The 27,163-nt window shown below is 46.0% G+C and overlaps 1 protein-coding gene across 3 annotated transcripts in view; it reads left to right on the top strand.

Moving 5' to 3' along the window:
• Positions 1-27,163, top strand: part of MTHFD1L (methylenetetrahydrofolate dehydrogenase (NADP+ dependent) 1 like) — a 1,484,080-nt gene that overhangs the window by 556,043 nt on the left and 900,874 nt on the right. The window lies entirely within an intron of this gene.

Here is a 27,163-nt window from a genome sequence, read left to right as displayed (position 1 = left end):
TGTTCCATGGGGATTTTGTTCCACTGTCGACGTGGGATGGGTTGTGTGCGGAGGTGGCGAGTCTCGCGTCGGAAGGTGAAGTGGACACATCTGTGGTCGGTCCAGTGTATAGCGGAAGAGAGGCTGAAGGATAGTGGTTGCTGGCGGAGAAGATGGGGTCTAGCGTGTGTCCGGCGATGTGGGTGGGGGTGCTCACCAGTTGCTCGAGGCCGAGGTTGGCGAGGTTGTCGAGCAGGGCGATGGTGTTGGGGTCGTTGTTCTGTTCCAGGTGGAAGTTGAGGTCACAGAGGAGGATGTAGTCCGGCGAGGCAAGGGCGTGCGGGGAGATGAAGTCAGTGATGGAGTCGCTGAAGAGGGCGCGTGGTCCAGGGGGTCGGTAGATGAGAGTTCCTCTGAGTGTGGTCCTGGGGTCGGTGTGGATCTGGAAGTGCAGGTGTTCGGCGGCGAGGGGGGGTGTCTTCGGTGGAGGTGGTGACGTTGATGGAGTCCTTGAAGACGATGGCGAGTCCTCCACCTACTTGGTTGGTGCGGTCTCTCCTTGAAATCTTGTAGCCGTCGGGGATGGCTATGGCGATGTCGGGGGCCGAGGAGGCGTTCATCCAGGTCTCAGTGATGAAGGCGACGTCCGGTGGAGTCCAGGAGGTCCCATAGTTCAACGGCGTGCTTGTGGACGGATCGTGCGTTGATCAGTATGCATTTGAGGTGGTTGATGGCGCGTGGGCTGACGGGCGTAGTGGTTTCGCGGTGGAAGGTGAGTTTGCAGGTGTGACATGCGAAGGGTCCGTGGGTACGTTTCAGGTTGGCTTGGAAGCAGGTGCTGGAGCAGCTAGGGGAGGGGTGGTTAAAGGTGGCGGGGAGTTAGGAAGAAAGATAGGAAGATAGGAGAGTTAGGAACTGGCGGGGAGTTGGGAAGAAAGATAGGAAGATGGGGGGAGGGTGGGTTACAGAGGTGGAGGGGAGTGAGGAAGGTCAGAGAGAAAAGTCAGGAGCAGAAGAGCAGACGAGTGAAGAGCCAGGAAGAAGGTAAAGACGAGCGAGGAGCAGAAGAGAGAAGAGCCAGGAAGAAGGTAAAGAAGAAGAGAAGCGAGGAGCAGAAGAACAGAAGAGCCAAGAGGAAGGTGAAGAAGAAGAGGAGCGAGGAGCAGAAGAGAGAAGAGCCAAGAAGAAAACACACGCAGGTCGCGGTGCAGAAGAGAAGGAAGAAACCCAGATGAAGTACACAGAAGAAGAAAACAGATGAAGAAAGAAGAAAGTACACGCAGGTCGCGGTGCAGAAGAGAAGGAAGAAACCCAGATGAAGTACGCAGAAGAAGAACCCAGATGAAGACAGAAGAAAGAACACGCAGGTCGGGGTGCAGGGAAGAAAGAAGAACACAGATGAAGACAGAAGAAAAGAGCACGCAGGACGGGGTGCAGGGAAGAAAGAACACAGATGAAGAACACAGATGAAGAATACAGATGAAGAGCACAGAAGAAGATCAAAGATGAAGAAAGAAGCAGGAGAGGAGGTGAGTAGCGCGGGGCAGGGCGAGGGGCTGGGCGGGGGGGGGTACTTACTGTATTTCCGCAGGACTTGCTTGGAGGTTTCAGTAGCCTGGGCTGGTGGAGCTGCAGCGTCAGGGGGCGCGACCTATCCTTGGGTCAAGGGTCGCTAACTGAGATCAAACCTATCCTTGAGATCACGGATGGAAGACAATCAAGAATTCACATCCATAAAGAGACTGGCAGAATAATTACTGCACCTCCTCTACCGACCAAGAGAAAGTTGGCCTTTCAAGAACATTTAGACACTGCTCCACCCCTAGCAAAGATTTATAAACAGAAGGAGAAGCCATTACCTATCCATACTTCACCCCCTCATTCACCACAACTTTATTTTTTTCGCCACCACCCACTAGCCCACCACCTTTTGCCTTCACCAACTCATTCACAATATTCTCATGGTGATACAGTTGATCCTTGGGATCTCTATGATCTAGATCCTATTCCTGACAATGACCCAGACTTATACCCTTTTAAGCCTTCTCCACCAGATGACACTACTGTATACATGCAGGTTATTTCCAGGGCAGCAGCGTACCATGGGGTGCTTATGCACACTGAACCCCTAGAAGAGGATTTTCTCTTTAACACATTACCCTCCATGCACTCAAAATATCAATGCCTTCCAATGCTACCTGGCATGATTAAACATGCAGATCAAATATTCAGTGAGCCAGTCAAAGCTAGGGTTATAAAACCACACATTGATAAAAAATATAAACCTGCTCCTACAGACCCTGATTATGTTACCCACCAAGTTCCTCCAGACTCAGTGGTAGTGAGTGCTGCTAGAAAGAGGGCTAATAGCCAGTTGCCAGGGGAAAGTCCTCCCCCTGACAAGGAGAGTAGAAAATTTGATGCTGCTTACAAGAGGGTAGCGACTCAGGCTTCCAACCAATGGCGAATTGCAAACTTGCAAGCCTTGCTAGCAAGGTATGATAGAGCCCACTGGGACGAGATGCAGGAACTCCTACAACACCTCCCAAAGGAACACCAAAAAAGGGCACAACAGATTGTAGAAGAGGGTCAGGCCACAAGCAACAATCAAATACGTTCTGCCCTTGATGCTGCAGATACAGCAGCTAGAAGCGTGAATACTGCCATCACTGTATGCAGGCACGCATGGCTACGTTCCTGTGGTTTCAAACCAGAAATACAGCAGGCAGTTCTGAATATGCCTTTTATAAAAAGCACCTGTTTGACCCTGAAGTCGACACGGCCATAGAAAAATGGAGAAAAGACTCAGACACTGCCAAAGCAATGGGAGCCTTATACACAACACCCTATAGAGGCTCCTTTCGCAGACAATTCAGAGGAGGATTCAAGCCACAATCCACAGAGGCTTCTACCTCCCAGGCAAAACAATGGCAACCGCAATAGCAGTACCAGAGAGGGGGATTTAGAGGATCTTATAGAGGCCAATACTTTAGAACTAGAGGCAAGTTCCAGATTTCAAACAAACCACTACCCCATCAAAACAGTGACGTATTACCATCCCTCAACCCCACACATCTGTGGGGGGCAGACTGCAGCAATTCCACTCCCATTGGCAAAATTTCACTACAGACCATTGGGTGTTGGCAATTATCTGCAATGGCTATTGCCTAGAATTGATTTCTACCCCTCCAAACATTCCTCCACATTACCACAAGCTGTCCCCAGAACACCATGTTCTATTACAGCAAGAAGTACAATCGCTGCTACTAAAACAGGCAATAGAATTGGTCCCACATTCTCAACACGGAACAGGAATATACTCACTATACTTCCTCATTCCAAAAAAGGATGGCACTCTGAGGCCCATCCTAGGCCTCAGATCCCTAAATCTATATATCCTGTCAAACACTTTCAAATGGTAACTCTGCAGGACGACATCCCACTACTACAAAAACAAGATTACATGACTGCATTAGACCTCAAAGATGCGTATTTCTATATACCCATCCATCCAGCTCACAGAAAATGATGATAGGAGAACATTATCAATTCAAAGTTCTAACATTCGGCATAACAGCTCTAAGGGTTTTCAAGGGTATTCACAAAACATCTAGCAGTAGTAGCAGCCTACCTAAGAAGGCAACACATACATGTCTTTCCATAACTAGATGCTTGGTTAATAAAATCAAGCAATTTTATGCATTTCCAACAACACACTCAATACGTAATAGAGACCTTACATACACTAGGGTTCACTCTCAACTACCAAAAATCCCATCGTCAGCCGGCACAGGTGCAACCTTACCTAGGTGCTGTTTTAAATATGCAAACAGCCTTAGCCGATCCAAATACACAAAGGATACAAGCTTTACAAAATCTCATACCACAAATGCAGCCAAATCAACAATACACTGGAAGATTCATCATGAAACTATTCGGAATGATGGCATCCTACATAGCAATAGTACTGCATGCAAGACTAAACATGAGGTCACTACAACAGTGCCTCTCACAGAAATGGTCTCAAGCACAGGGCCAATTGCAAGATCTAGTAGTGTTGGACCACCAAACGCACAGGTCCTTTCAATGGTGGAATCTCAGCAATTTAATGAAAGGGTGGTCATTTCAAGACCCTGTGCCTCAGACCACAGTAACAGATGCATCAATGATAGGTTGGGGCACTCATCTCAATAACCCTACCATTCAAGGGGAATGGGATTCAAAACAGCAAAATTTTCACATAAACCGTTTAGAATTATTAGGTGTGTTCCTTGCCCTAAAAGTGTTTCAACCCCTTCTCAAACACAAGATTGTTCTGATAAATACAGACAATATGACGACCATGTATTACCTGAAGAAACAAGGTGGGACACATTCGTCTCAACTGTCCCTTCTAGCCCAAACAATATGGAAATGGGCAATTCACAATCACATTCATCTATTAGCAGAATACATTCCAGGAATACTCAATCGGCTAGCGGATCACCTAAGCAGGACCCACCAACAGACACACTAATGGGAGATTCACTTTCAGGTACTTCAGCAGTACTTTCAAAAGTGGGGAACACCAGAAATAGACCTATTCGCAACAAGCGAATACGCAAAATGCCAAAACTTTGCATCCTCTATCCAAGGGCAATGCTCTGTGGATCAACTGGTCAGGGATATTTTCTTACACTTCCCACCCCCCCCCACCCCCTCTCCCACTACTTCCCTTTCTGGTCAACAAACTACATCAGACCACTTTCACCATGATACTCATAGCCCCAACATGGGCACGACAACATTGGTACACAACACTCCTAGACCTGTCAGTGGTAACTCACTCCAAACTTCCAAACAGACCGGATTTGCTAACACAAAACAAAGGACAAATCAGACATCCAAATCCCAGTGAGCTCAAGTTAGCGATTTGGCTCCTGAAGTCATAGAATTTGGATACCTAAAACTTCCATTAGAATGCATGGAGGTTCTCAAACAAGCACGTAAGCCTAAAACCAGGCAATGCTTTCATAACAAATGGAAAAGATTTGTTTACTACTGTCAATCTAAAAACACTGATTCATTTACATCATCAATACCAGATATTGTATGCTGTCTAATTCATTTGCAGAAGTCAAATCTAGCTTTCTCATCCATTAAAATCCATCTTACTGTAATATCGGCTTACTTGCAAACTATTCAACATACTTCTCTCTTTAGAGTCCCAGTTATAAAAGCCTTCATGAAAGGACTAACATGTATTATTCCCCCTAGAACACCACCTGTTCCTACTTGGAATCTAAATATTGTACTCGCCAGACTGATGGGCCCACCTTTTGAACCCATGCATTCTTGTGAGATTCAGTTCTTAACATGGAAAGTTGTGTTCCCTAGTGGCCATTACTTCATTGCAAAGAGTTAGTGAAATACAAGCATTTACACTTGAAGAACCGTTTTTCCAAGTACACAAGCATAAAGTTGTACTTAGAACAATCCCAAATTGCTGCCAAAAGTGGTATCACCTTTTCACTTAAACCAAACAGTGGATTTGACAGTCTTCTTTCCACGGCCAGATTCAATTGCAGAAAGAGCCCTTCTACTCTTAACCTTAAAAGAGCTCTAATGTACTAGGTAGATAGAACCAAAGAATTCGGAAAAACAAAACAGCTTTTTGTTGCCTTTCAACAACCACTTAAAGTGGGTTGGCAAGATGGATTGTTAAATGTATACAAACATGTTACATTAAGGCAAAAAGACAACTTTTAATCACACCTAAAGCACATTCCAGTAGGAAGAAAGGTGAATCTATGGCATTCTTCGGAAACCTACCAATGGCAGACATATGTAAATCTACCACATGGTCTATTCCACATACATTTACAAAACATTATTATGTAGATGTATTTTCAAAGCAACAGGTCAGGCTGTCTTAAGAACATTATTTCAAACAACTCCAACTCCTACAGGCTAGCCACCGCACTTTCTGGGGAGAGTAACTACTTTGTAGTCTATGCATAGCCTGTGTATCTGCAGCTACACATGCCATCGAATGGAAAATAGCACTTACCTAGTGTACATCTGTTCGTGCCATGTAGTGCTGCAGATTCACATGCACCCTCCCTCCCCCCCCAGAAGCCTGTAGTCGTTGCAGTTTTTTCTCTTTTGTATATGTAGATACATTTACATTTGCATGGGCATCTATTCTTATATACTATTTCTATACTGCATTTATATTATTACACTCTATCACTCCTTTCTATGCCCTTTTGCGGGCAAACAAACTAACGGAGTCGATGCCCATGCGCAGTATGAACGAGAGGAGGAGTCACTCGATCCCGTGACTCCAAAAAGACTTCTTTGAAGAAAAACAACTTGTAACACTTCAAGCCTAACACTAGAGGGTGGAAAAATGCATAGCATGTGAATCTGCAGCACTACATGCCACGAACAGATGTACGCTGGGTAAGTGACATTTTCCATATATATAATAATAGAAATTATATACTTCTCTATATGCACTTACCTTTCAATATTCTGTCAGTATCTGATATTTGGGAAGGTCATTATTTAGCGCAACCAGTGTTTGGGAACAAATGCACCTATAGAGCACAGCCTTAATGTTAGGTCCTATGCCCCCCTTAAAATATACTGCTGACTACGGGCCTTTCTCATTTCTTTGAGACAGCTGCGGAAGCATGGTACTGGCTAGGGGCTAAGGGGGGCACCAGGTGCCAAACCGCCCAGAGGATGATAGTAAAGAGACCTGGCTGACCGAAAGCTGAGAAGTGGGTGTCAGCCTGGGGCTACCCCCACCAAACTATAAGCTGAGTCAGAGAGGGTGGTAGTAGTGATCCAGTGTGGTTGTGCTTGGGTTGTGGATAACCAGTGGTCAGCACTGGATGTGGATAAAGGGGCTTATAAGATTAAGATGGATGTGGAGTCCTCTATGTTGGGGTGACACTGAGTAGGGGGTCCCCTGTGGATACTCCCATGATTGCCGACCTGATTGTGTGATTGGACTCTGGTTCCAAGGGCATGGTCCTTCTCTTTTCTTCCTGGTTGTGAACTTTTGGATAGACTGGATCAGAATGTACTTGTGGGGAGCAACAGGCACCTCAAGCATTGGGGGGTGGTTAGTTTTATACTCTTAGAACAAGGATTTGGGGTAGTTCTTGCTGAGGGTTGGGATTGTTTTAAGGCAAGACAGCAGCTGTGGTGGCGATAATTTCAGGGAGCAGGTCTCGAATAGCTGCAGTCGGGCAACAGAGGTTAGGGGTGTTGGACCCCGTGGTTTGGAGGCTGGTGGCTTGAAAGTCCTCTACTGGAACATTAATGGCCTTTGTAGCAGTATAAAGAGGGGAGTGATTATAAAATTCCTATCCAGCCATGCCCCAGATAGTCCGGCTGCAGGAGACCCACTTGGTGGACAGTAGGCGTGGGTTCTCTCAGGGCTCCAGGGGAGTAGGAATTCAGCTCCAGAGAACTAGGCTTGAATGTCAATTAACCAAAATGCCAAGGGTATCAGAGGTGATATCACACTCCATTTAACCTTTACTTTCGCTCACACATGCACACACATTTACACATGCAACCAGTATTTGGGAACGGATGCACCTATAGAGCACAGCCTCCTTCTGCTCCAGAGGAGGTGTCCCGTTCCATGTGGTGAAGACATGGACTTCCCCAGATGGGTATAGGGCAGCGGTCTCCGGTACCTGGAATGGGCTTCTCTTTACTATAGTTTCATGGTACATCCTGGCGGGGCGACAGACTGAAGGCTTGGCCTGAACGGATGACTGGATGGTGGCTGCGCCTGATGTCCACGTGATCTTAGGGGAGGGATCTTAATTTTATGGCATAGTGGGCCTGGGAAAGGTTATCGCGGGCCCACCAGCTGCCTAAAGTAGATATACGTTCGGCTACCTTCCTGGGGTCCATGGATCTGGCAGATGCAGCATTCCAGCCTGATGCAGTTTTCGTATGTGACCAACGCTGTGAAGTTGACTGCCAGGCTGGACTACTTTCTGGTACTACTGCATCAGACCGACTGGCGTGGTAATGGACAATATCTGCGGAGAGGTATCTGAGACCACTCCCCCGCAGTGGTGATGTGCTGGGGGCCTGGGGACTCATAGAGGAAGGTGGCGACTGAATCCATGGGAACTAATGGACTGGGACATGAGGAAGCACTTGCTGGGCACCCCTAGTATGCTCTTTTAAGAGAACAAGGAAAGCGTGTCCTCAGGGGAGGTGGTATGCAAGGCCTACAAGACTGTGTCAGGTGATTTGGTCTTGCACACTGTGGGGATGAAGAGAGAAAAAGGGGTAGGTGTACCTAGATCTAGAACAGAAGTTCGTGCAAGGGTAGGCTTACTATGTGGTCTCACCATTGCCGGACCTGGGGATAGATATTGAAAAGCCCCGAGAGGCAGGCAGAGTGCTGGCAGACCAGGAAACTGGGGCCTGATTTCAGGCCAAGCAGGGGTGTATATACGAATTTGGTGACAAGGCCGGAAAACTTGTGGCATGGATAGCTACTCTTGAGGAAGGGCAGAGGTAAGTAAAGTGCCTGAGGGAGATGCCTGTGGCCATCGCTTGGTGATGGCAGCCCAAATGAGGGTTATCTACAGCCCACACACTTCTGAGACAGGGGAAGGGACTACAGAATTTTGTCCGGGATAACCTTTGTGGCAGAGGACCAATAAGCTGTAGAGATGGAGATTACTGACTCAGATTGCAGAGACCCTGAGCTATCTAAATAGGGGCTGTGCCCTGGTCCGAATGGCCTTCCCTTTTGAGTTTTGTAACTGTCGGCGGACACAGAGTGCTGCACTAGAGGATGCTATTTAAGTGTGCAAAATGGAAGGGGTAGCTGCAGGAGGATCTACAGCGGCCATAGAGTGTCCTTTTTTACAAGGTGGGTAAGCAGAGATAGGAGTTTACGTCCTGTCACGCTATATACCTTATTGTTCAGGTGAACGCACTGTTAGTTGTATGCTACGGGTGGTGGATCCTTTGGTGAATGGGGCCAGTTGAGCTCTATGCCGCAAAGGGCAATTCAGCTCAAACTTAGATTCTTGTTTGACTATCTGGTGCATAGCGGAAGGATTGAAAAACGTGCAATGCTCTTATTATACGCAGAGAAGAAGTTTGACTTTGTGGAGTGGCTGTATCTGTGGGCAGTGTTAGAGAAAATGGGGTTTGGCTGTTCTTTCTTGGGTCGGGTCATATTGCTTAATCGGTGCCCTAATGCTGGGGTGTGGGTGAATGGCATGTTGTAGAGGACATCTTGATAGGGTGGGGCACCAGACATGCTTGCCCACTATCCAGCTCCTATTTGCAGTAGTGCTTGACCACTTGCAAGCTGGATCCATGGGGTTGCCCAACATTCAGGCTGTACTGTAGCACACAGACTGGAAGGATGCAATATCCTTGCACGTGGACGACATTCTGCTTTTCTTGGCAGAGTGCAGCTGGTCTTTCAGGCAATGTTCATCAGATCCTACACCTTTGGGGAGTGCGTTGGGCTGTGCATCAACTGGGACAAGTCCATGTTTTATCCCTTGATGAAGTGATGCCCTCCCCGTTTTTAATTATCGGTACTCTGGGAGCCAGATGGTTTCAAGTACTTGGGCATATATGACACTGCTGATCAGGAACAGTTCTTCCGTGAGAATCTGGGGGAGGATTCTTGAGCCTTACAAGCAAGATGTGGGTCACTGGCGTAGTCTCCAGCTGTTGCTGCTGGGCAGGGTAGCACTGTTTAAAATGATATACCCACCTAATTTCTTATTTTTCCTCCAGAACACAACTTATACTGTGCCAGGCAGGTAGGCAAAATCACTGGGGTGTTTGGGGTGTTGTTTGGAGATGGAGGGGGCACCTATCTCCTGGCTCTTAATCATCCCGATTTGGCCCCCACTAGAGGATAGATGGAGAGAGACTTGGGTAGGCTGGAGATGAGGCATAGGGTGAGGTTTACCATTATCCTGTGGGAGGTGGCAGTTTGGGCAGGTTCTCATTTATTTGGTTTATCTTAAACTGCTACATATAGTGTATTTCACAAGGAAAAGATTGCATAAACTGGAGTGATCTGACTCTAGCCTCTGTTTAAGGGGGTATGGTTAAAGGGGCACCCTGCCCCACACAATATAGGAAGGCCACTGGTGCAGAGCTGTTGGGAGAGTGTGGGGATGTCTGTCTGAGGTAGTGGAGGTCCAGGTATGGCTTACGCCCCAACTAGTGCGCTGGGCACATGGGGAAATGGATTTTGAAGCAATATACCCTGCTTTTCTCTAATGTGGCCTTGATGGGTGCCCAACGAAACATAGCCAAGCAGTGGAGGAGCCCGGTCAATTCCCATTGCCGCAATGTGGGCATAAATGTGAACTGGTGCATGTGGGTGGAGGAGCTGGTGTGTAAGCCTAGGGGCTGCCAATGCACATTTGAGAGGTTTTGGCATACCTGGAAAGTCAAGGAGGCCTGTGTTTTAGAAGGCCGACACTCCTTGGGTGGGGTGACCCAGGGGTGTCTGCAGGTGAGGATTGTCTGGGTACTGGTGGAAAAGGCCGCCAATCCTCATCGGCAGAGGATAGCGATATTTATGGGGGACCAGTTACCACCACTTGTATTTAGTGCATCAGTGGAAATAGAAGGTGGTGTGCATCGATACCTGGGTTTGGTATGTGTGGGCAAGGTAAGGGGCTGGCTGTTTGGGGGAGTGTTTCTTACTGGTGTATACTGGGCCAGCTTGCTGGTTCTGTGTTTTCTTTATTGGTGAACTGTGTTGAAAAACCATAAAAGATTCTTTGAAAATAAAAATAAAAATGCAATGTTTCCCAGGGTAGATGCTACATGTCCCAGATGTTCCATTGAGGTGGCGGACTTCCTTCATGTGGTCTGGTCCTGCCCAGATATCAGCTATTACTGGGACACCATGAGACAATTCATAATCACGGCCACTGGACGTCACATGTTTAACACCCCAGTATTCTGCCTGCTGGCTGTGTTTCGCTGTCCCTAAGTGAAGCTTACCACAACTAAATTCATAGAACTAGCATTATTGATGGCCTGCCTACTGATATCAATGGCCTGGAAGTCCACCTGGGGTTCTCAAATTATGCTATGGCAGACGGAGGATATTAAATGGGCAGAATGCGAACAAGCAGCACTACAGAGGGAGAGGCAATGGGGTCTTCGGTCCCCAGACTGTGACCAAGCGTTAGGTGCTATCCTTAAGGGCGACTCGGGCAGTCTGTGCTTGTCTCCATTGCCTGAGCAGTGGGGATACTGACTAAGGCGGTGCCACTCCACAAACTTTTTACCCCATACCCTTTTGAGCAGCAATCTCTTCTGAGTACTGAATACACGCATTCCCTTCTTACATAAGGGTCACCGCCTGTAACACATGACTAGCTCCCCCACACACTAGATCACCTAGTGATTATGCTGCATAATTACCATTTATGAAATATCCCCTCAGCAGGTTACTTAATTGACCAATGTCGTATTCCTTTGGTTTTATATATGTATCTTGGCTGCTAGCGTCACACCATGTTGTAAACCCTGAATATTGACTTATGCTGGCTTGGGTTGTTTTTACTTATGTCTACCCATTGATCGCCTCCTCTTCCTCTTTCTTTTGTGCCTTACAGTCCAGTGCCCAGCTCTAGTGGGAAATCTGTCCTGGGTGGGGACAGGGTCTTTGTGCAGAATTGGGGGAAATAGTGGCACTGTATTTTGCTTTATGTATACCAAATGTAATAACATGTTATAAAAAAGTTAGGACAGCCAGAAGTATCCCTAACAGTCCTGGGTAGATTTTAGTGGACCACATTTGCAAGGCACTGAATGGTTGGGTGAAGAACAGTAATGTAAGTGGTTATAAATCACTGTACAATTTGATTGCCAGGGTGCACATGTTCAATCATTGTTTTGCAGAGCTGCACCAACACCTAGAGGGTAGTAAGCTCACAGACCCCAGGGAGATTGCTAAAAAGGCAGACCACTGGCTCAGCACCAGGGTCCACAAGATGGTACCTGAGAGTGACCCTCAAAAACAGTGGTTCAGGTTCCCCCCAGCAGAGTGAGGGAGTTCAACGGTTGCACAGACAAGTCCCAGAAGAAGGTGGGGGAAAGGGTTCCCATGCCCCTTCTTAGAAACAGGGAGGAGGTTGTCACATTTCCAGCCTGCAGTGTTGACTTTTTGCAGAGAGGACACAAGTAGGGGGACTTTGTCCTAAGAAATCACCCACTGGTGGGAACTCTACAGAGGTGGCCAATCTGGCCTTCGGAGTAAGTAATCCCCTTTACCCCAGGGGCAGGTGGTAAACTATGCCCTAGTCTCCCTTAGTTGGGAGACCGACTCGGAGGGTGACCTGGTGATTCCGGAGGGTGGGAGTTGTCATTTCCATCGGGTCACAGTAAATGTTCTCACTGTCACTGCTCTGAGGAATGCCAGTGCCAACCAGACTGACAGTGGAAAGGCTGGTTTCCCCTTATCAATCCACTGGACAGGTGTGCAGAGTGACTGGGCCCATGGGCAAGACAATTTCCTCCCTATGGCTCAGCAACATTACCCCTAATTATGTTTGTTTGTCTGGTAGTAGAATATAAGTGCACTTTTTACATCTGTGTGCCGAATCACGAATAGCAGCGAGTCATCATGTTGCTGAACTTAACATGTGGCGGAAGATAGAGTGAGCAAAAAATGTTTTTTTGGTTTCTTTTTTTTTTTGGAAAGTCCAACAACTCAAGTATTCCATCTGTTTCCTCTTATTATTTTTACAATTTGAAACCCACGGTAGTGTCATTCCATTCAAAAAGAGTTTAGTTGATTCCTGCCCCTAGAGTAGCTAGCTTCTAGTCCTATATTTTGATTCATAAAATATGAGTTGATCACCACAAAACTACGTAGAAGACAGTGTTTTGGACAACAGTCTATCAAGAATCTGCCTGAAGATTGTGTTGGTTTTGATTAAGTTGAATAATTGGTAGATAAAGAGTGTTAGAACCACAGCAATGCAATTATGTAAAGTGTTGGTCTGTGTGGCATGCAGGTATAAACGTATGGCGTCTGAACAATGAGTAACCGCAGTGATGATCCTGTTAAAGCTTTATTTATTTTTATATATATATATATATATATATATATATATATGTGTGTGTGTATATATATGTATATGTATATATGTATATATATATATATATATGTATATGTTCGATGGCATGTGTAGCTGCAGATACACATGCTGTGCATATCCCGCCATCTAGTGTTGGGCTTGGAGTGTTACAAGTTGTTTTTCTGCTAAGAAGTCTTTTCGAGTCACAAGATCGAGGGACTCCTCCCCTTTCGGCTCCATTGCGCATGGGCGTCGACTCCATCTTAGATTGTTTTCTTTCCGCCATCGGGTTCGGACGTGTTCCTCTTCGCTCCGTGTTTCGGTTCGGAAAGTCAGTTAAATCTCTGAAAATTCAACGGTATTGTTTACGTTTGGTATCGGGTTAGTTATAGCAGATCGACACCGAATAAAAGAAGAGCTCCGGTAGCCCTTCGGGGATTCTATTCCCCGGCTGGGCCTGGTCGGCCCGACCGCGTGCGTCTTCAAGGCTCATGGAACGGACCCCATTCCGCTTCTGCCCCGAATGCCACAATAAGTATCCTTACACAGATCAGCATTTGGTCTGTAATTTGTTTGTCCCCCGAACACAAAGAGGATACTTGCAAGGCCTGTCGGGCATTTCGGTCAAAGAAGACGCTATGGGACCGGAGAGCTCAAAGGCTTCAAATGGCATCGGCGCCGTCAGGACACCACGATGTTGAAGAAGAGGAGACTTACTCCATTGCCGACTCGGACGAGGCTGAAAGTGAGCAGCCAGCGAAAACCGTGAGTAAAACTGCCCCGGCCAAAACTCACACCAAAATAATGAAAGCCCAGGGGACGCCACCGCCGGCAGGCCATGGCTTAACCCGTAAACACGGTGACCAACCATCGGCACCGAAAAAGGGCACACACGTGTCGAAGTCATCCGACTCCGGTCGAGATACCGGCACAGAGTATACTCGGCACCGAGATACTGGCTCCGACCAAACTCGACACCAAGATACCGGCTCAGAACAAAGTCTGCACCGAGAGATCGGCACCCCGAAACCGAAAAAGGTGGCTTGGGAGCCGTAAAAGACTGTGGAAAAAGTTTCGGTGCCGAAACACCCAGCATCGGAGCCTATGCACCAGTATCTGACAATAGTCCGGATTGCTACCCGGCAAGACCGTCACCACCAGAAGACATTACTGCTTACATGCAGGTGGTGTCAAGAGCAGCTACTTTTCACAATGTAGCACTGCATGCTGAACCTATTGAGGATGACTTTTTATTTAATACTTTGTCATCAACACACAGCCAGTACCAGAGTCTTCCGATGTTACCAGGGATGTTAAAACACACAAAACAAGTGTTTCAAGACCCCGTCAAATGCAGAGCCATTACACCTAGGGTTGAAAAAAAGTACGAGCCTCCCCCTACAGACCCTGTGTACATCACGCAACAACTAACACCCGACTCAGTGGTAGTAGGCGCAGCCCGCAAAAGGGCAAACTCAGACCTCTGGAGATGCACCACCACCTGACAAAGGAAGTCGAAAGTTTGATGCAGCGGGGAAAAGGGTTGCAGCACAGGCAGCCAATCAATGGCGCATTGCCAATTCACAGGCTTTCTTGGCAAGATATGACCGGGCTCATTGGGATGAAATGCAGCATTTTATTGAACATCTTCCCAAGGAGTTTCAAAAGCGTGCACAACAAGTGGTGGAGGAGGGCCAAAGTATCTCCAACAACCAGATAGGATCAGCTATGGACGCAGCGGACACAGCCGTCAGAACTGTAAACACAGCGGTCACTATTCGGAGACACGCATGGCTACACACCTCCGGATTTAAGCCAGAGATCCAGCAGGCTGTGCTTAATATGCCCTTTAATGGACAACAGTTGTTTGGGCCGGAGGTGGATACAGCTATAGAGAAGCTAAAGAAAGACACTGACACGCCCAAAGCCATGGGCGCGCTCTACTCTCCACAGAGCACAGGCACCTTTAGGAAGCCACACTTTAGAGGGGGGGTTTCGAGCCCAAAGCAGAGAACCCTCAACCTCACAGGCCAGACCCACATACCAGGGCCAGTATCAAAGAGGAGGCTTTCGGGGACAATATAGAGGTGGACAGTTCCCTAAAACCAGAGGGAAATTCCAAAGCCCAAAGACCCCACAAACTAAACAGTGACTTCAATGTCACAAATCCCCAACACACAACACCAGTGAGGGGGAGACTCACAGATTATTACAAAAATTGGGAAGAAATAACTACAGACTCTTGGGTCCTAGCCATTATCCAACATGGTTATTGCATAGAATTCCTACAATTACCACCAAATGTGCCTCCAAGAACACACAACATGTCCAAACAGCACTTGGATCTATTACAACTATAAGTCCAAGCGTTGTTACAGAAAGAGGCAATAGAACAGGTACCCAACCATCAGAAAGGAACAGGTATTTATTCCCTGTATTTTCTAATACCAAAAAAGGACAAAACTCTGAGACCCATCTTAGATCTCAGAACACTAAATCTTTACATCAAATCAGATCACTTTCACATGGTAACACTTGAAGACGTGATCCCCTTGCTCAAACAACAAGACTACATGTCATTAGATCTCAAGGATGCGTACTTCCATATACCCATACATCCTTCACACAAAAAGTACTTAAGGTTTGTAATCCAAGGCGTGCATTACCAATTCAAAGTGTTATCATTCGGCATAACAACAGCCCCAAGGGTATTCACAAAATGCCTTGCAGTAGTAGCCGCTCACATCAGGAGACAGCACATGCACGTATTCCCTTACTTAGACGATTGGTTAATAAAAACCAGCACCCAGCAACAGTGTCTTCTACACACAAATACGTCATAGAAACCCTTCACAAACTAGGGTTCTCTATAAACTACCAAAAATCACATCTACAACCGTGTCAAATACAACAATACTTAGGAGCAACAATCAACACACAAAAAAGGGATTGCCACTCCAAGTCTACAAAGGGTACAACCATTCCAAAACTTAATACAAAGCATGCACCCAAACCAACAATATCAAGTAAAATTAGTGATGAAACTACTAGGCATGATGTCTTCATGCATAGCCATTGTCCCAAATGCAAGATTACACATGCAGCCCTTACAGCAGTGCCTAGCGACACAATGGACACAAGCACAGGTCAACTTCAAGATCTAGTGTTGATAGACCGCCAAATACACACCTCGCTTCAATGGTGGAATCCTATAAATTTAAACCCAGGGCGGCCTTTCTAAGACCCAGTGCCTCAATACGTGATCACAACAGATGCTTCCATGGTAGGGTGGGGAGCACACCTCAACCAACACAGCATCCAGGGACAATGGGACACTCAGCAAAAACAACTTCATATAAATCAACTAGAACTACTAGTAGTTTCTAGCATTTCAACCACTAATAGCCCACAAACACATTCTTGTCAAAACAGACAACATGACAACAATGTATTACCTAAACAAACAAGGAGGGACACACTCATCACAACTGTGTCTCTTGGCACAAAAGATTTGGCATTGGGCGATTCACAATCACATTCGCCTAATAGCGCAATACATCCCAGGAATTCAAAACCAGTTAGCCGACTATCTCAGTCGAGATCACCAACAGATCCACGAATGGGAAATTCATCCCCAGATACTACAAACCTACTTCAAAAAACTGGGTAACACCGCAAATAGACCTATTTGCAACAAAAGAAAACGCAAAATGCCAAAACTTCGCATCTAGGTACCCACAGCCTCACTCCAAGGGCAATGCGTTATGTATGAGTTGGTCAGGGATATTTGCTTACGCTTTTCCCCCTCTCCCACTCCTTCCGTATCTAGTAAACAAATTGAGTCAAAACAAACTCAAACTAATACTAGTAGCACCAACTTGGGCACGACAACCATGGTACACAACACTACTAGGCCTGTCAGTAGTGCCTCATATCAAGCTACCAAACAGACCAGATCTGTTAACTCAACACAAACAACAGATCAGACACCCGAATCCAGCATCGCTCAATCTAGCAATCAGGCTCCCGAAGTCTTAGAATTTGGACATCTAGACCTTACACAAGAATGTATGGAGGTCATCAAACAGGCTAGGAAACCTACTACAAGACATTGCTACACAAATAAATGGAAACGATTTGTTTATTTCTGTCATAATAATCAAATTCAACCATTACACGCGTCCACGAAAAACATTGTAAGATACTTGCTACACTTACAAAAGTCTGTTAGCTTTTTCATCCATTAAAATACATCTCACAGCAATTTCTGCCTATCTGCAAATTACACATTCAACGTCACTATTTAGAATCCCAGTCATAAAATCATTTATGGAGGGTCTAAAAAGGATCATTCCACCAAGAACACCACCAGTTCCTTCGTGGAACCTCAATATTGTATTAACGCGACTCATGGGTCCACCATTTGAACCCATGCACTCTTGTGAGATGCAATACTTAACCTGGAAAGTAGCCTTCCTCATAGCTATCACATCTCTTAGAAGAGTAAGTGAAATCCAAGCATTTACTATACAAGAACCCTTTATACAAATACATAAACATAAAGTAGTTCTCCGTACAAATCCAAAATTCTTACCAAAAGTTATATCACCGTTCCACCTAAACCAAACAGTGGAACTCCCAGTCTTTTTTTCCACAACCAGACTCAGTAGCCGAAAGAGCCTTACATACGTTAGACATCAAAAGAGCACTAATGTATTACATTGATAGAACAAAACAATTTCGTAAGACAAAACAATTGTTTGTAGCCTTCCAAAAACCTCATGCAGGAAATCCAATATCCAAACAGGGCATTGCCAGATGGATAGTGAAATGTATTCAGACCTGCTATATTAAAGCAAAAAGAGATCTGCCTATACGCCAAAGGTGCACTCGACTAGGAAGAAAGGCGCCACAATGGCCTTTCTAGGAAATATACCTATGACAGAAATCTGTAAGGCAGCCACATGGTCTACGCCTCATACATTCACAAAACATTACTGTGTAGATGTGTTAACAACACAACAAGCCACAGTAGGACAGGCTGTATTACGAATATTATTTCAGACAACTTCAACTCCTACAGGCTAAGCCACCGCTTTTGGGGAGATAACTGCTTACTAGTCTATGCACAGCATGTGTATCTGCAGCTACACATGCCATCGAACGGAAAATGTCACTTAGCCAGTGTACATCTGTTTGTGGCATGAGATGCTGCAGATTCACATGCGCCCTCCCACCTCCCCGGGAGCCTGTAGCCGTTATAAGTTGATAAAAATAAACTTGTACATTTGTAAATATATATATCACTTTGTCACATTATGTACATACTTACTTACTCCATTGCATGGGCACTATTACTATATACACAACTCCTACCTCACCCTCTGTGGGGAAAACAATCTAAGATTGGAGTCGACGCCCATGCGCAATGGAGCCGAAAGGGGAGGAGTCCCTCGATCTCGTGACTCAAAAAGACTTCTTCGAAGAAAAACAACTTGTAACACTCCGAGCCCAACACTAGATGGCGGGATATGCACAGCTTGTGAATCTGCAGCATCTCATGCCACGAACAGATGTACACTGGGTAAGTGACATTTTCCATATGTTCTATGGCATGTGTAGCTGCAGATACACATGCTGTGCATTATCCTGCCATCTAGTGTTGGGCTCTGAGTGTTACAAGTTGTTTTTCTTCTAAGTAGTCTTTTCGAGTCACGAGACCGAGGGACTCCTCCCTTTCGGCTCCATTGCGCATGGGTGTCGACTCCATCTTTGATTGTTTTCTTTCCGCCATCGGGTTCGGACGTGTTCCTCTTCGCTCCGTATTTAGGTTTCGGAAAAGATAGTTATCCATCGGAAAATTCGACGGTATTGTTTGCACTCGGTACCGGGTTAGTGCTAGCACATCGACACCGAAGAAAGAAGAGCTCTGGCGGCCCTTCAGGGCTTCCACTCTTCGGCGGGGCCTGGTCGGCCCGACCGCGTCCATCTTCAAACCTCATGGACCGGACCCCCTTCTGCCCCAACTGCCACGCAGAGTATCCTTATACAGACAAACACTTGGTCTGTCATCTGTGTTTGTCCCCCGAACACAGAGGATACTTGCGAGGTCTGTCGGGCATTTCGATCCAAGAAAACACTGCGGTATCGAAGAGCTCAAAGACTCCAGATGCTGTCGACACCGGCCGGGCACACCGACGTCGAAGAAGAGGAGAGATTCTCCATTCGAGATTCGGACTCGGACGAGCCCGAGAGCGAGCAGCCGAAGACGCAACAAACCGTGAGTAAACCAGCCCCGGTAAAAAATCACACCAAAATAATGAAGGCCAAGGGGACGCCACCGCCAACAGGCCATGGCTTAACCCGAAAACACGATGACCAAACATAAGCACCGAAAAAGGCCTCCCAGCAGCCAAAGACATCCGACTCCGGTCGAGATGCCGGCTCCGACCAGACTCTGCACCGAGAGTTCGGCACCCTGAAAGTCAAAAAGGTTTCCTCTGAGCCAAAAAAGACTATCGAAAAGATTTTGGTGCCGAAACATGCAGCCTCTGAGCTGAAACAAGGCTCTTATACAGAGGAACAAGGCCTTTCAACACAATTACAAGGTCACAGATTTGACCAAGAACTGGGCATGGGAGAGCCAGACCATACACCGAGGAGGCTGCATACACAAAAAGACACGGGGAAAATCAGAACTCTTCCTCCAATAAAGATGAAGGGCAAGCTTGCATTCCAAGAGGCGGAAATGCAGCCAAAAGCGAAAGTGGCTAAAGAAAAGACACCACCACGGTTCTCGCCACAGCAATCGCCAACAGTCGCCACATCTGTCCCCGGTAGCAACACCCCCAATGATGCAGTCACCAACACACACAAGGATGAGCCAAGATGACCCAGATGCATGGGATTTGTATGATGCACCGGTGTCAGACATTAGTCCTGATTGCTACCCGGCAAGGCCGTCACCACCTGAGGACAGTACCGCATACATGCAGGTGGTTTCAAGGGCAGCTACATTCCATAATGTAGCATTGCATGCAGAGCCCATAGAGGATGACATTTTGTTCAACCCCCTGTCATCAACGCACAGCCAATACCAAAGCTTGCCAATGCTGCCAGCCATGTTAAAACACGCCAAACAGGTGTTTCAGGACCCAGTAAAAGGCAGAGCCATCACGCCTAGGGTGGAGAAGAAATATAAACCTCCCCCTACCGACCCTGTATATATCACACAACAGTTAACTCCTGATTCAGTGGTAGTAGGAGCAGCCCAGAAAAGGGCAAACTCACAAACCTCTGGAGACGCACCGCCGCCCGACAAAGAAAGTCGGAAATTCGATGCAGCAGGCAAGAGGGTGGCAGCACAGGCAGCCAATCAATGGCGAATTGCCAATTCTCAAGATCTATTGGCACGATACAACAGGGCACATTGGGATGAAATGCAACATCTCATTCAACACCTTCCCAAAGAGTTCCAGAAACGTGCCCAACAGGTTGTAGAGGAGGGCCAAGCTATCTCGAACAACCAAATAAGGTCGGCTACAGACTCGGCAGACACGGCGGCAAGGACAGTGAACACGGCAGTAACCATTCGTAGACACGCATGGTTACGAACCTCCGGATTTAAGCCAGAACTCCAGCAGGCTGTTTTTCAACGAACAATTGTTTGGGCCGGAGGTGGATACGGCAATAGAAAAACTGAAAAAAGACACGGACACGGCCAAAGCCATGGGCGCCCTCTACTCCCCACAGAGCAGAGGCACTTTTAGGAAGCCGCACTTTAGAGGGGGGTTTCGTGCCCAAACCACTGAGCCTTCCACCTCACAAGTCAGACCTACATATCAGGGCCAGTATCAAAGAGGAGGGTTTCGAGGACAATATAGGGGTGGACAGTTCCCTAAAACAAGAGGGAAATTCCAGAGCCCAAAAACCTCACAAACCAAACAGTGACTTCAATGTCACAAACCCCCACCACACAACACCAGTGGGGGGGAGACTTACAGATTATTTACACAACTGGGAACACATAACTTCGGACGCGTGGGTTCTAGCCACTATCCAACATGGTTATTGCATAGAATTCCTACATTTGCCACCAGATGTGCCTCCAAGAGCACACAATATGTCCAAACAACACTTAGACCTGTTACAACTAGAAGTCCAAGCATTGTTACAAAAAGAAGCAATAGAACTAGTACCCAACCATCAAAAAGGAACAGGGGTTTACTCCCTGTATTTCCTAATTCCAAAAAAGGAAAAATCACTGAGACCAATATTAGACCTCAGAACACTGAGGGCCTCATTCTGACCCTGGCGGACGGCAGAGGCCGTCCGCCAGGGTACCGCCGCTGAATGACCGCACCGCGGTCAAAAGACCGCGGTGGCCATTCAGACATTTCCTCTGGGCCGGCGGGCGCTCTCCAAAAGAGCGCCCGCCGGCCCAGAGGAAATGCCCCTGCAACGAGGACGCCGGCTCAGAATTGAGCCGGCGTAGTTGCAGGGGTGCGACGGGTGCAGTTGCACCCGTCGCGTATTTCAGTGTCTGCTTAGCAGACACTGAAATACTTTTCGGGGCCCCCAGGGGCCCCGTGGCACCCCCTACCGCCATCCTGTTCCTGGCGGGCGAACCGCCAGGAACAGGATGGCGGTAGGGGGTGTCAGAATCCCCCATGGCGGCGCAGCAAGCTGCGCCGCCATGGGGGATTCTAAGGGCAGCGGTAAACCGGCGGGAGACCGCCGGTTTGCCTCTTCTGACCGCGGCCGAACCGCCGCGGTCAGAATGCCCTGCGGGGCACCGCCGGCCTGTCGGCGGTGCTCCCGCCGACCCTGGCCCCGGCGGTCCTAGACCGCCGGGGTCAGAATGACCCCCTGAATCTTTACATCAAATCAGATCACTTTCACATGGTGACACTTCAAGGCGTGATTCTCTTGCTCAGACAACAGGACTACATGTCAACATTAGATCTCCAGGATGCTTATTTCCACATACCCATACATCCTTCCCACAGGAAATACATATGGTTTGTAATCCAAGGCGTGCATTACCAATTCAAAGTGTTATCATTCGGCATAACAACAGCCCCAAGGGTATTCACAAAATGCCTTGCAGTAGTAGCCGCTCACATCAGGAGACAGCACATGCACGTATTCCCTTACTTAGACGATTGGTTAATAAAAACCAGCACCCAGCAACAGTGTCTTCTACACACAAATACGTCATAGAAACCCTTCACAAACTAGGGTTCTCTATAAACTACCAAATATCACATCTACAACCGTGTCAAATACAACAATACTTAGGAGCAACAATCAACACACAAAAGGGGATTGCCACTCCAAGTCCACAAAGGGTACAAGCCTTCCAAAATGTAATACTAAACATGAATCCAAACCAACACTATCAAGTGACTTTTGTAATGAAACTCCTAGGCATGATGTCATCATGCATAGCCATTGTCCCAAGCGCAAGACTACACATGCGGCCCTTACAACTGTGCCTAGCAACACAATGGACACAGGCACAAGGTCAACGTCAAGATCTAGTGTTGATAGACCGCCAAACACACTTCTCGCTTCAGTGGTGGAATCCTATAAATTTAAACCCAGGGCGGCCATTCCAAGACCCAGTGCCTCAATACGTGATCACAACAGATGCTTCCATGATGGGGTGGGGAGCACACCTCAACCAGCACAGTATACAGGGACAATGGGACGTTCAACAAAGGCAACTGCATATAAATCATTTAGAGCTGTTAGTGTTTCTAGCATTGAAAGCATTTCAACCGCTAATAGTCCACAAACACATTCTTGTCAAAACAGACAACATGACAACAATGTATTACTTAAACAAGGAGGGACACACTCATCACAACTGTGTCTCTTAGCACAAAAGATTTGGCATTGGGTGATTAACAATTACATTCACCTAATAGCACAGTACATCCCAGGGATTCAAAACCAGTTGGCCGACAATCTCAGTCGCAATCACCAACAGACACACGAATTGGAAATTCATCTCCAGATACTACAAACTTACTTTCTACGCTGGGGAACACCAGAAATAGACCTATTTGCAACAAAAGAAAACGCAAAATGCCAAAACTTTGTGTCCGGATATCCACACCCTCAGTCCAAAGGCAATGTGTTATGGATGAGTTGGTCAGGGATATTTGCCTACGCTTTTCCCCCTCTCCCACTCCTTCCTTATCTGGTAAACAAATTGAGTCAAAACAAACTCAAACTAATACTAATAGCACCAACCTGGGCTCGCCAACCATGGTATACAACCCTACTGGACCTGTCAGTAGTACCTCATATCAAACTACCAAACACACCAGATCTGTTGACTCAACACAAACAGCAGATCAGATACTCGAATCCAGCATCACTCAATCTAGCAATCTGGCTCCTGAAGTCTTAGAGTTTGGACATTTAGACCTTACACAAGAATGTATGGAGGTCATTAAGCAAGCTAGAAAGCCTACTACAAGACATTGTTACGCAAACAAATGGAAAAGATTTGTTTATTACTGCCATAATAATCAAATTCAACCACTACATGCTTCTGCAAAAAACATTGTAAGCTATTTATTACACTTACAAAAATCAAAACTAGCATTCTCTCCTATCAAAATACATCTCACAGCAATATCTGCCTATCTGCAGATTACAATTTCAACATCACTCTTTAGAATCCCAGTCATCAAAGCATTTATGGAGGGTTTAAAAAGAATCATACCCCCGAGAACACCACCAGTTCCCTTGTGGGACCTCAATATTGTATTAACACGACTCATGGGTCCACCATTTGAACCCATGCACTCTTGTGAGATGCAATACTTAACCTGGAAAGTAGCCTTCCTCATAGCTATCACATCTCTTAGAAGAGTAAGTGAAATCCAAGCATTTACTATACAAGAACCCTTTATACAAATACATAAACATAAAGTAGTTCTCCGTACAAATCCAAAATTCTTACCAAAAGTTATATCACCGTTCCACCTAAACCAAACAGTGGAACTCCCAGTCTTTTTTTCCACAACCAGACTCAGTAGCCGAAAGAGCCTTACATACGTTAGACATCAAAAGAGCACTAATGTATTACATTGATAGAACAAAACAATTTCGTAAGACAAAACAATTGTTTGTAGCCTTCCAAAAACCTCATGCAGGAAATCCAATATCCAAACAGGGCATTGCCAGATGGATAGTGAAATGTATTCAGACCTGCTATATTAAAGCAAAAAGAGATCTGCCTATACGCCAAAGGTGCACTCGACTAGGAAGAAAGGCGCCACAATGGCCTTTCTAGGAAATATACCTATGACAGAAATCTGTAAGGCAGCCACATGGTCTACGCCTCATACATTCACAAAACATTACTGTGTAGATGTGTTAACAACACAACAAGCCACAGTAGGACAGGCTGTATTACGAATATTATTTCAGACAACTTCAACTCCTACAGGCTAAGCCACCGCTTTTGGGGAGATAACTGCTTACTAGTCTATGCACAGCATGTGTATCTGCAGCTACACATGCCATTAAATGGAAAATGTCACTTACCCAGTGTACATCTGTTCGTGGCATGAGACGCTGCAGATTCACATGCGCCCTCCCGCCTCCCGGGGAGCCTGTAGCCATTATAAGTTGATGAAACTTGTACATTTGTAAATATATACTATTTTTATACACATTATGTACATACATACATACTCACGCCATTGCATGGGCACTTTTACTATATACACAACTCCTACCTCACCCTCTGCGGGGAAAACAATCTAAGATGGAGTCGACGCCCATGCGCAATGGAGCTGAAAGGGAGGAGTCACTCGGTCTCGTGACTCGGACTTCTTCGAAGAAAAACAACTTGTAACACTCCGAGCCCAACACTAGATAGCAGGATAATGCACAGCATGTGAATCTGCAGCGTCTCATGCCACTAACAGATGTACACTGGGTAAGTGACATTTTCCATATGTATGTGTATACTGTTAAAATTAAAGGTTTCTGGTGGCATTATAATTAGGTGAAAATGTTAGTTAAAACCGTTTTAAACTAAAAGAAAGAAACACTGACCAGTTAGTCATCTCAAGTAACTAACTCCTGCAGAAAAGTAACTATAATGTGCTCCTGGCCATGCACAGTTGTCATGAATGATCTTTCAAATATTTCAGTGATTTTATCAATGGTCATAGAACATGTAACGAGTGATGTAATATGGAAAGTAAATAGCAGTGCATAGCAAGGGCGCAAGATATAGTTACTTTACTATATAAGTTACAGGTACTTTTACTTCACGAGTTGTAGTTACTTTGGGGTACTGTAATTGGTGAATTTCAGTTTTGGTTGGCTTAAAACAGTATGTTTTAGATGAATTGTTCACCTAACTATAGTATAACTTTTACCTTTGTTTTTTTCAGTGAATTTCTACGTTTGTTTTTCCTAATGTAAAGTAACATAGAATTATAATTCGTAAACCATAACATAATTTTAACATTTGGTTTTGCCAGTGAATTTCTAGTTTTTTTTTTTTAAGGTAAAGTAATATTCATGATACGTTAAGTCAACCCCACATTGTGGAAGGCTTTTGGAAATGCGCAGTGTGGGGTTGACCCAGTTGCGGCACGCGGAAGGGGCAGGGCGGCGTGTTGGGGGGCTGAATACACATTAAATGAACAATAATAAAAATAAAAATAAAACGTACCTCTATTGACGCCACCACACAGCTCCTGTGTTGCTGGCACAGGCTCCCAGCCTGCCCTGCAGCCAATCCTGACGCTGTTGAGAGCAGCATTAGGATTGGCAGGGAGCACACAGTCAGGGCACTCCCAGGCAGAGTGGGGAGCCTGTGCATGCGCTCTTCAGCCCTGTGACTGTGTTGTTGGGCTGGAGAGAGCCTATTGCGCATGTGTGTTTGGCCTGCCAAACATACATATATACTGAGGGAGAGTGCTGTGCACAGTTGTCTGGTACGCAATGATGGAAAATTATGCAAGGCCTTTCTTTGGTGTCTCCTGTGTACCAGTCAGCACTAATGCTAAATGTTTCCTTCAAGTGTTGGGCACCCATGTGGCCAATCTATTTACACAATGTTGCTGATCACCTCAAAGGCTTGCTCTGCCATATAAGGGCGCTGCTGTTGAAGTTGGTGTTTCAGATGTTCCTTCAGATTCTGCAGCAGAAGTTAGTAACCTAATGACCAGAGCTCCTGACCTTGGAACCAGAGAACTAGGTTTGAGTTCTGTTGTCTGCGCAACGTCTTGTGATGCAGAGTAAATCACTTAATATCCCGGTGCTTCAAAAAAATGACCTTGTGTAATGTAATCTGGTGCTCATAGAGAACTTCATCAATTTTGCACTATAGTAAGTCTGCTAAAATTGAAAAAATATAAAATATTCAAGTATAGATGGACAATATGACTAGCATGATTCATCTTAAGAATTGGGAGGAGTTAAGACATGAGAATTTAGAAACCAAATGGGTAAGTCGAAATTTGTGTTTTCACACACTTGATGTGCAGCAGTAATGCACACCGCATCCACTTTCACAGCCCTGACAACTATTGGTGGAGGGGCACTAGCAGAAGGGGCGTTTGGTAATTATTAAATAGCATATGGCAATATTAATATCCTGCACTTACCGATATTTTGTTATGGTTTACAGAAAGAGAACGAAATGTGTGTCAAATGTAAGTGAATTAAACTTTGGGCTCATGGCCCACTGAGGTAAAACGTGAAATAAATCACTCAAAGCCACACGGGGCAGCTGCATGCAGTGTTGACGTTACTCTAGTAGATAAATTGTGTGTTTGGCCTCCTCACTAGGCAGAAAGCGTGTGCATATCTGAGGGCCCTCGAAAAGGATTGTTCTTTACAACCATGGCATTTTATTTTTTATTAGTCCTATAAACATCAAAAACCCGTAGTGCTGTGGAAAAGAAGGTACGAATGTGTGTATTGGCTGAGCACCGTGTTTTTTGGTCATCCTGAAACAAGGTAAAATGAAGCGACACCATCATCGGCTCTACTCTTGCTGTTGAGTTAACTGCGCGGCAGATTTTTTTGAATGAAGACTG

The sequence above is a fragment of the Pleurodeles waltl genome, chromosome 5 (genome assembly GCF_031143425.1).
Source record: "Pleurodeles waltl isolate 20211129_DDA chromosome 5, aPleWal1.hap1.20221129, whole genome shotgun sequence".
Classification (NCBI taxonomy): Eukaryota; Metazoa; Chordata; class Amphibia; order Caudata; family Salamandridae; genus Pleurodeles; species Pleurodeles waltl.
The sequence above is the reverse complement of the archived record's forward strand: the minus strand, read 5'-3'. Positions and strand labels throughout refer to the sequence as shown.